We start from the raw sequence: 10,922 nt of genomic DNA on the forward strand, positions 1-10,922 counted from the left end.
CCGGGACGACTCGTTGTAGAATACAACCACAGAAGAAGACGACGACTACCACCCGGTTTCCGAATGTCTTAGTGCACAGGTGTCAAACTGAATCCCAGAAGGGCCGGTGTCCTACATGTTTTAAATGTTTCACTGCTTTAACACACCTGATTCTAATTAATCATCTTCACCAGCTTGTCATCAAAGTCTGGATAGTTCTGTTAATGACACAGTCACTTGTATCATGGTGCAATGAAGCAGGGAAACATCTAAAACCTGCAGGGACACCGGCCCTCGAGGACTGGAGTCCGACACCCCTGTCTTAGTGGGAACAGCGGCGCTAGCTCTCCCGCGCGCCAGAGATTAGCGGCTAAGAACCTCTCAAATTGTTGCTTTTTCTGGAAAAACCTTTCGGTACTTTTTCTTCTTTGAGTCGGGTCGACGGGCGTTTTTTTTCTGGATAAGCTACGCCGCCCGTTCAGCGGTGACCCGAGTCGGTTAGCGGCACCGACGCCGGTACGACCTCTGGTGCGGCGCGAACACGCCGCTCCACCGCGACGCGTTGGAAATATTTACTCCGTAAACCTGGTACCCCGATACCGGGATGCCCGCCGGCGGCCCTGGTACCCCCGCGGTGGCTAGCGGAGCCCCTGGTACCCCGCGGTGGCTGGAGCCCCTGGTACCCCGCGGTGGCTGGAGGCCCCTGCTATCCCGCGGCGGCTGGTGGCTCTGGTACCCCGCGGCGGCTAGCGGAGCCCCTGGTACCCCGCGGCGGCCCTGGTACCCCGCGGCGGCGGCGTCCCGGTCCTCATCCTGGCGACATCAGTTTCTACCAAAACCTTAAATGCCAAATCGCTGGCCGCGGTTCCTCCGGCGCGGCGTCGTACTGGCGCCGCCGCCTCGCCGCTCCGTGTTTATATATAAATATATATTTCCCCATAGATGACGTCGTTGTCGTTTTGTTTAATTTAACTGTCAGATAATTTTATTGCCTTCTTTCAGGTTCGGGTGCTCCACCCTTTTTAAGCTGTTGTACATGTGATTTAAAAGTTTTATATACACTAGTTTGACAATTCCAGAGACGATAGTTTTTGAAACTTTATTTTGTAAGAGTTTCTATATCTTTGTAGACATTTTTTGGCTTTTTGTATTTATGTTTTTCTTTTGTAGAAGAAGTGATTTTTCCGTGGCTGCTGAGGGGCCTGGACGCGGTGGGCGCTAACGTGCTAATGCTAACGCCCCGCCCACCGCCGAGGCCCCGCCCACAGTCTCCACGCCGCAGTAGGTGACCCGTGATTGGTCCGTGGGTCACCAGAGTGGAGAACCGGTTCTGATTATTATTATTATTACTGCAAATAAAGCTATTTTTATGCACATTAACAAGTAAATCTGTCTCTGTCTGTCTGTTCTGACCCGTCTGTGGAGAGTTAGAACCAGCTGTGGAGTTTATAGTTTTATTACGTCTCGGTCCAGGTCCAGGTCCAGGTTCTGGTTCTGGTTCTGGTCCCGGTCCAGGGAGCAGCGCTGCTGGAAACTTCCAGAACAGTCCGACAGCAGCGAGGGGGAGGGGGCGGAGTCAGGGAGGGAGGGGGCGGAGCTTGTCGTTGGATGGATGAAAGGCTGTGTCCAAAATTCCAAACTTCCATCCTAATGAGCAGCAAAATGAGTGTGTGAGATGTTTTAGTGCGTCTGAAACATTAGTACGTACTCAATATGTATATCTATCGTCAGAAATTCTGACTTTATAAAGTCACAAGTTTAAACTTTATCAGCTCAAACTCATAATAACTCAGATTTTCAAAAACAAACAACTTTTAAAAACATGAACTTCGTGACTTAATTTTTTATTTGCTAATTCATATCGTCAGATGAGGATATTTTGTCGGAAAAAAAAATAAAATAAATAATAATAAAAATAAAATAAAAAAATAAAAATTCTGGTCCGACTAAAAGAATTAGAATTAAAAAAAAAAGTAATTATTAAACGGTTTGAAAACATGAAATGCCCATGTCACTGGCTCCTTGGTAGTTATACTCAGTATGTACTATCCGTACTCAATAGTATGTACTATCCATAATCAATAGTATATACTATCCATACTCATTCTGGAGAAATGTATTAATGTGGATTGATGGACACTAGCTGAGCAGAAACTTCCCACAATGCAATGCAGCGGTGCTTGGTTGCTAAGTGATACGTATATGTCATAAGTATAATATGAAGTATAATAATATATCAATATTATATTTGTACATAATATTATATAATATTCGTATATAATAATATGTCTTGTGTAAACGAGAGAGCAGAGCTGCAGCTGTTACCATGGTAACAGGAGTTGTTACCATGGTAACAGCAGCTACTGCTGCTGTCACTTCCTGCCGTTGGGAGGAAGTGACGTGTGTCTCTTAATAGTACGTCCAAATTAATGCTACTACTGATATTTACTCTAAAGTGGCCGAACTTAAGTGTACTTTTTAGTTTATACTTTTTAGTACAGGATTTCAGACGCACCGAATGTTTTTCCTCCAGGAGGTTTGAATGTTTGGAGGAAGTGAAGAGGAAGCAGCTCCAGCTGGAGCAGATAACCTGAACCTTCTTCCTGACGGGTCACGTGACTTCCAGGAAGAGCTGGAGGTTCCGGATCAAACCGGTTCCTGCAGGTTTGTGGGGGGGGGTCTGGTTCTGGTCCTGGTCTGGTCTCTGCAGGTCTGGTCTGGTCTGGTCTCTGCAGGTCTGGTCTGGTCTGGTCTCTGCAGGTCTGGTCTGGTCTGGTCTCTGCAGGTCTGGTCTGGTCTGGTCTCTGCAGGTCTGATCTGGTCTCTGCTGGTCTCCCCAGACCTCCGTCCCCCCTCGGTGCCTCCCTCCCTCTCTCTCTCTCTCCCTCCCTCCCTCTCTCTCCAACATTCCTGTGGTTCAACATTCCAGAAACAAAGAGCCTTTTGTCCCAACGCCGGGTTTTCATTCCTGTCTCTGCCGGTCCAGGACCAGATCCAGAGTCCAGGACTCTGGTCCCAGACCAGGATCTGGACCAGGACCAGGTCCTGATCCCAGACCTTCTTTATTGTTGTGTTTTGATGTATTTGATGTAAGCCCAGTGGATATTTAAAGCTTACAGAAGGCTGCATTTAACTGCTGCTATGTCATTCCTGCAGTATTTCTGCAGGTGTTTTGGTCACTGCTATTATTTGTAATATATTATATTATTTGTAATCAGCACAAATTATCTGTCCCCATATGATAAAATCCACCATCCCCCTGATTTACTGGTCACGTGACCAGAGAGGAACCTGAACCAAAACCTGAACCAGAGACCTGAACCAGAACCAGAGACCAGGACCAGGACCAGAGAGGAACCTGAACCTGAACCAGAACCAGGACCAGAGAGGAACCTGAGCAGAAACTGATCAGCAGAAGTGACGGCATTTAGAGGAAGAGCGAAGGGAAACCAGCGGAAAGTAAAAGCCCAGAAAACTTTTTGCTGGAAGCAGGAAGTGGGACAGGAAGTGGGACAGGAAGTGTTAGTTAAACTTCAGGCATGTCTTAGGGACATCAAGGACTGGATGTCCAGAAATTTCTTGCTTCTAAATTCAGATAAAACAGAGGTTATCATTCTTGGTCCAGAGCATCTTAGGAAGGGATTAGATGGTGTTGCGATGGCTTCCAGTGCAACTGTGAGAAACCTTGGTGTTGTTTTCGATCAGGATTTGTCGTTTAAACCATATGTCAATAAGTTTTGTAAAATAGCGTTTTTCCATCGCCGTAATATTGCAAAAATTAGGAAAATCCTCTCGCAGAGTGATGCAGAAAACTAGTTCATGCGTTTGTATCTTCTAGACTAGATTACTGTAATGTGTTGTTAGCAGGATGTCCAAGTAATTTGCTGAATAGGCTCCAGCTGATCCAGAATGCAGCAGCACGAGTACTGACAGGAATTAGCAGGAGAGACCACGTCTCTCCAGTGTTAGCGTCGCTCCATTGGTTACCCGTAAAATTCAGAATCCAATTTAAAATTGTATTACTTGCGTATAAAGCCCAAAACGGCTTAGCTCTGCAGTATTTACAAGACCTGATAGAGCCTTATGTTCCTGGCAGAGCTCTCCGCTCTCAGAGTGCAGGTTTACTCGTAGTTCCTAGAGTATCTAAATGTAGATTTGGAGGGCGGGTGTTCTGCTATCAGGCACCATTACTATGGAACCATGTTATATAAGGTTTTATTTCATTTTCATTTCATTATGGAGGGGAGACGGGAAGTGGTGGGGTTTCAGTCAGACGGGGTTTTCTCACCGTGGTGAGAAGTGAAGAAGAAGTGAGAAAACAGGAAGTGACTCATGAGGCTGAGATTCCTGAGAATCACACGGACGAGAGTTAGAGAGTTATAAACATTTACAAAGAGTTAGAGTATAAAGAGTTAATTCTTTATCATTCTTTATAACTCTATTATTCAGGTATACAGTTTTATAAAGAATTATAAACATGTATAAAGTTTTAAAGAGTTATCGACATTTACAAACATTTAGAAAGAATTAGAGATATACTATAAAGAGTTAATTATTTATAACTCTATAACTCTCTATAACTCTATTATTCAGGTATACAGAGTTAGAGAGAGTTATAAAGAATTATAAAGACTTAAAAACAGTTATAGAGTTGTAAAGAGTTATAGACATTTATAAACTTTTATAAAGAGTTAATTCTTTATAACTCTTTATAATTCTTTATAACTCTATAACTCTAATTCTTTATTATTCAGTTATACAGAGTTATATTGAGTTATAAAGAGTTATAAAGAGTTGTGGCTCAAAAACTCTTTTAAACTCCTTTAAAACTTTAAAACTCTTTTAAACTCTTTTAAAATTAAAATTAAGAAGGTTTTTAATTTTTAGGGGTAACTTGCCAAACCAGGACACTAAGTTAAAAGATTCTAGATTCAATAAAACATTTATAGAACAACAGCTGGACAGATGTGGAGGATCTGTCTCTCTGGCGCCTCCTGCTGGAGGATCTGGACAGATGTGGATCTGGACAGATGTGGAGGATCTGGACAGATGTGGAGGATCTGGACAGATGTGGAGGATCTGGACAGATGTGGACAGATGTGGAGGATCTGGACAGATGTGGAGGATCTGGACAGATGTGGAGGATCTGGACAGATGTGGATCTGGACAGATGTGGTGGATCTGGACAGATCTGGACAGATGTGGAGGATCTGGACAGATGTGGAGGATCTGGACAGATGTGGAGGATCTGGACAGATGTGGAGTCTCTGTCTCTCTGGCGCCCCCTGCTGGTCAGATCTGGCAGCGTCAGGAGGCTCCACATCTGGCTGGTGTTTACTGCTCCGGGCCGGTAACCTGCTCCAGATGTTCAGACATGTTTCACAAACACCAATCACAGGCTGCAGTAACGCTGCCCCCTGGTGGCCGCCGGAGGAACTGCACCGGGACAGATTCACTTCTGGAGGAAATTCAGCAGGGGGAACTAGAGCCCGGAGTTATAAACATTTATAATGAGTTATAGAGAGTTAGAGACATTTATAATGAGTTATAGAGAGTTATAAACATTTATAATGAGTTATAGAGAGTTAGAGACATTTACAAACATTTATAATGAGTTATAGAGAGTTAGAGACATTTACAAACATTTATAATGAGTTATAGAGAGTTAGAGACATTTACAAACATTTATAATGAGTTATAGAGAGTTAGAGACATTTATAATGAGTTATAGAGAGTTAGAGACATTTACAAACATTTATAATGAGTTATAGAGAGTTAGAGACATTTATAATGAGTTATAGAGAGTTATAGACATTTACAAACATTTAGAAAGAGTTATAGACCTAGAGACTCTGAGGCGTCAGCCGTAGTTCCCCCTCACGGCCACCAGGAGGCGCCCTGATCCCGCAGGATGGAAAACCTCCAGAGACTCAATTACAGAGGATTTATTTACTACAAGTAAATAAAGGTCTGGTTTCTGGTCCTGGGGCCTCATTTCTAAAGCTTGCGTGCCACAAAACAGGACTTTAAAGATGAGACGCACCTTCTACACAAAGGTTGGGATTTAAAAAAAAGGCGGTGAGGTGGTGAAATCAAGCCAGATTCATGTCCTACTCTTAATGTCATCACATATCAGACTTATAATATAATAGCGCTGATCGTTTCCCTCTGTGTTTGAAGCTCAGCGTCAGTCAGGACACGGCTGTCGTGCCAAAACGTGATTGCATGCCAGAGTCTGATTTCTCCCCTGAAAATGGGTCTTTTTACCTGCCAAAAATTGATTGAAGGCCAAATACAGTTAATGAAAGGTTGTTTCTGCCTAAATATGACTTAATCTCATTCTTGAGCTTCATAATATAAACACTAGAGCTCACAGGATTGCTTTTAACTCTTTTAAAGGACCATTACAACACAAACTAGAAAAATGTCTTCGCCTCGGAGGGGTGCTGCCCATTTGTGTACATTGCTGCATTTTTCAGCAATGAAGGTGAAGGACTCAAAACTAAGTCCGATGACACCACACACGACTCTCTATGTCAAACCATTCAAACGTTATAGCATTTACGGGTGGTTATTTACTGTGTGTGTGTGTGTTTGTGTGTGTGCGTGTGCGTGTGCGTGTGCGTGTGCGTGTGTGTGCGTGTGCGTGTGCGTGTGCGTGTGTGTGTGTGTGTGTGTGTGTGTGTGTGTGTGTGTGTGTGTGTGTGTTGGGGGGGGGTATTTACTGTGTATTTACTGTGTATTTACTGTTCCCCCAGAACCCATCAGGCTGCAGGACTGGGGGTCGGCTAAGGTCAAAGGTCATGTGACCAGTTCTGGCTGAGGCAATGACTCAGCAGCTGAATTATGGTTACCCCGGCAACAAGAACCTCGACTTAGAACCTTCCGGTTTGGCTGTGAGAAAAACCCAGATTTTGCCTTCTGACAAGGTCTGAAATAACTCCGATTTGTGATCAAACCGTAGCTCGTAGCAGAAAAACTAAAACATCGTGAGAGACACAGAACCCGGCAGATTCTGACAATCTTAATTTTATTCAGATATTCATTAAAATGAGTGAGTAAGCTCAGTGCGAAGACAGAGTGAGATTCTTTTGAATAAAACTTTTGATTACATTACAGTCAATGGAGACCGAGGCAGGTATTCGCGCCGCTTTAGCCTCCCCGTTTAGATTTTGTGCATACCCCGCCTGTCAAAGTCACATTTTTTGAATCCCAACACCTATGTCTACATTCTGACCAAAAATTATTTGTCTGCCTTTTACGGTTTGGCCGTGAGCTCGAGTTATAAATAAAAACTCTCGCACTCTAGATTTGACAAAAAAGTGATTTCCAGTCCTCGCTTGAGTGCTCATATTTTTAAAAGTGTACATTTTAGGAAAAAACAGTTTGGGGTTTGGGGAGAGAAGAGAAGTTTTCCTCCGTTTTGAAGTTTGAATGACATTTCTATGTGCAAGTATGAGAAAGCTAGGTGACTCAGAAAAAAGGTGAATTTGGGCTTTTTTTTACCTCCTCTCATCCACAGTGTGACATTCCGCGCCACACACATACATGGGAAAATCTCCCATTAGTTGGAAATTTGGAAATGTTTTTGCACTTCATGTGAAAACTATTTGTGCGATCGCTCTGAAAATTCCCAGGACTGTAGTTAAATTCAGGGCCTACAACTTTCTAAATTGGTTCAGAATTTTTCGAGTAACGGTGTGCGAGTGGTGAGGCCCCAAAGTTCTCCCAATGCGTTCCGGATGGCGGCAAAAGCGCATGTTTTCGTACGTTGCGCGAAAACATGCGCACCATTTGCTAATAAAAGTCATACCACTCGATTCGCGCTTAAGGCGCACATTTCTATGTTTTTACTTTTCGCGTTTTCTCAAAGCTGCGGGACTAGTTACGCGCCGAAGTTTATACGGAATAATAAATAAATAAGCCTGAGCAATAATAAGAGTGCCTCTGGTTGCGCCAGAGGCACGCCTCGTCCATTGCTATTACATAGCTGTGGAGGAGGAGTGCCTCATGGCGCAGCCGTGGCACTAAATAGGCATCTGCCAAAAATTGATTGAAGGCCAAATACAGTTAATGAAAAGTTGTTTCTGCCTAAATATGACTTGATCTCATTCTCGAGCTTCATAATCTGAAAATCTGACGTTTTAGCGTTATCGCTCAACAGGCTGCTGTGCGCGCTCCCGCGGCAGCAACGACGTGCTGCCGCTCACTCGCTTTATTTTTGTTAGTGATTAGTGCCACTACTGTGACCACCAAATAATGTGGTTTTCCTGCCTCCACCTCATCCACAACATCTCAGTCTCCGTGAAATTTAGTGTCACGGTGCCTTGACACGTCTCATTCATCCTGACGCACAGCAGAAACAGACTGCAGGTGGCGCTGCACATGCTCAGCAGGCTCATTCATATGCAAATACAGTCATGGAGTAGTTTGCATTGATCATTTATGGTAGAGAGTGGGCGTGTAGAGGGCGGGATATGAGGCGAATTCACCTCAACCTTCCAGCTGGACTGTGATTTATAAAGAGAACATTGCGTCCAAGTGTGCGTGCACACGGTTTTATAAATCAGTGTTAGCTCCGTCCCCATGACCCCACGACCCCAGGAAGGAAGGAGCAGGTAAGTGGGCGGGGTTTACACGACGTGGACGTGGTTTAGACTACGGGGGGTGGTTTAGATGACCTTGGCCTGGCGTGGGCGTGGTTTAGAGCCTTCCAGCACAGATCCATCATGGTCTCAGTCCTCTTATCCTCCGTCTTCTCCGTCTGCTCCATGGGAGGATAAGAGTTGTAGTTTAGCGGCCGATGAAAGGCCGGCGTTGAGCAGCGGCGCCGGCTGCAGGAAACCAGCGAGAAACGGACGTCAGAGACGCTGAAGATGAACGAGCCGCCGGACGGAGAGACGCAGGACGGAGGCAGGAGGGATTATGGGGGACCGAGCGGCTACAACCTCTCCTCTGTTGGCCGTGGAGCCCCCCCTCCTGCCTCCCCCCCTACTGCCCCCTCTACTGCCCCCCCTAATGCCCCCCCTAATGCCCCCCCTACTCACCCATTCATTTGGCCATCCGCCCTTTAAAGGCGGCGTTTCCAGGATAATATTATTTCTGGCAGAGCCGCCAGAAAATGTATCTGAGAAAACAAGCAGCGCCAGCAGGCTGGTCCCGGGGGGGGGGGGGTTCAGGTCCAGGTCTGGGGGGGTCCAGGTACCCAGGTGGGGAGGGGGTGATCACATACAGCAGAGAAGTCGGGATGTCAACAACAACCGGCCTTTAAAAGACCCCAAATATTACATTTGTAGTTTCCTGGTCATGTGACCTCCTGGCCGACCAATGATGGCCCTCGTCCCAGGAAGTGATCCGGGGCGGGACGTTAACTAGCAGCCTAAGTTAAGTAACACTGCTAGTTACCTTAGGAACCTGTTATTAAGATGTTAAGGTGGTTTAGAAGCTTTAGAGCCCAGATCTACTTGCAGTTCAGAACGCGTACACATCACGGCCGACACGCGTATCCTGCGTTCATTTGACTGAACGCGTACGTGACCTGCAGTTCTGGCTCCGGCCATGAGTGGCGCTGGTCCCGGTACCAGCTGGTCCCAGAAATGTTGGGTTTGGTCCGTTATTGTATCAGGAGACCATCTTCATCATCATCATCATCATCATCATCATCATCATCATCATCATCATCATCATCATCATCATTATCATCACCATCACCACAAATCTCTCCCCCGCCTGACCGGGCCGTTACCCTGCCCCTCTCACTCCCACACTGCAGGATCCGGTGTTGTGCATTCAGAGATGCTCTTCACCACCGGCAGAGGATGCTGCACCAAGAAAAAAAAAGAGAAGAGAAAGGGGGGGCCAGCACAAGAAACTACAGGAGCGACTCTAACACACCAGAGTTTACACTACCTAGAGTGTCGGCGGTATGATGCTGGTCTGGTTCTGGTCTCTGCAGGTTTTCCTCCACAATAACATCTGAGAGCCTAATGAACGGTTGGTTCTGGTGACGGTGCCCCCCGCCCCCAGACGTTTTCCAGGCAGCTCCTGGTCTCCACGGTAACGGGCGCCGCATCACCACGCTGACGTGGATGTGGTCGTCTGATTGCACGTCTGGGTGTGAAGCCGCGCCCCCTTTTCCAGCGTTGCTCTCTGACACCACGACGGCGTTCCGGACCAGCGGGTCCAGACGGGTCACACCTCCCCGGGTCAGTGTTGTACCTGAAAACTGTTAAGTCTTGTTTTCAGACACGTCACCAGGGAACTGGTCCAGGAGTTCCCAGTGGAGCTGGTACTGGTGTATTCTGGGAGGACTAAGGCCACGTTTACACACAGTATTTACAGAAACAGATATTTCCCCCTCTACGTTTGTAAAAATCCCATAATTTCCAGGAACCTGCATAAATATGCTGTTAAGGTGCTATGAGCAGCCAAACCTACAGGGGGCAGTGTAACGAGAAGATAAAGTCATGCTAGCCAATCAGAATCCTGGAAAAAACATCAACAAATGACACGAGTAACTTCCAGTTACTTCCAAGATGAACGAGAGTCTTTGGTTTGGAGTGACAGAGAAGTGGAGTTACTTCTCAACATTTTGACTTTTTTCTCGACATTTCAACTTTTTTCTCGAATTTCTTCTCAAAATTTCAACTTTTTTCTCAAAATTTCAACTTTCTTCTCAAAATTTCGACTTTTTTCTTAAAATATAATCTTCTTTCTCGACTTTTTTCTTAAAATTTCGACTCTTTTCTCAAAACTTTGACTCTTTTCTCAAAATTTCGCAAAAACTGATATTTCCCCATCTACGTTTTGAAAAATCCCATAATTTCCAGGAACCTGCATAAATAGCTGTTAAGGTGCTATGAGCAGCCAAACCTACAGGGGGGAGTGTAACGAGAAGATAAAGTCATGCTAGCCAATCAGAATCCTGGAAAAAAACTAATTAA

The sequence above is a fragment of the Cololabis saira genome, chromosome 8, assembly GCF_033807715.1.
Source record: "Cololabis saira isolate AMF1-May2022 chromosome 8, fColSai1.1, whole genome shotgun sequence".
Lineage (NCBI taxonomy): Eukaryota > Metazoa > Chordata > Actinopteri > Beloniformes > Belonidae > Cololabis > Cololabis saira.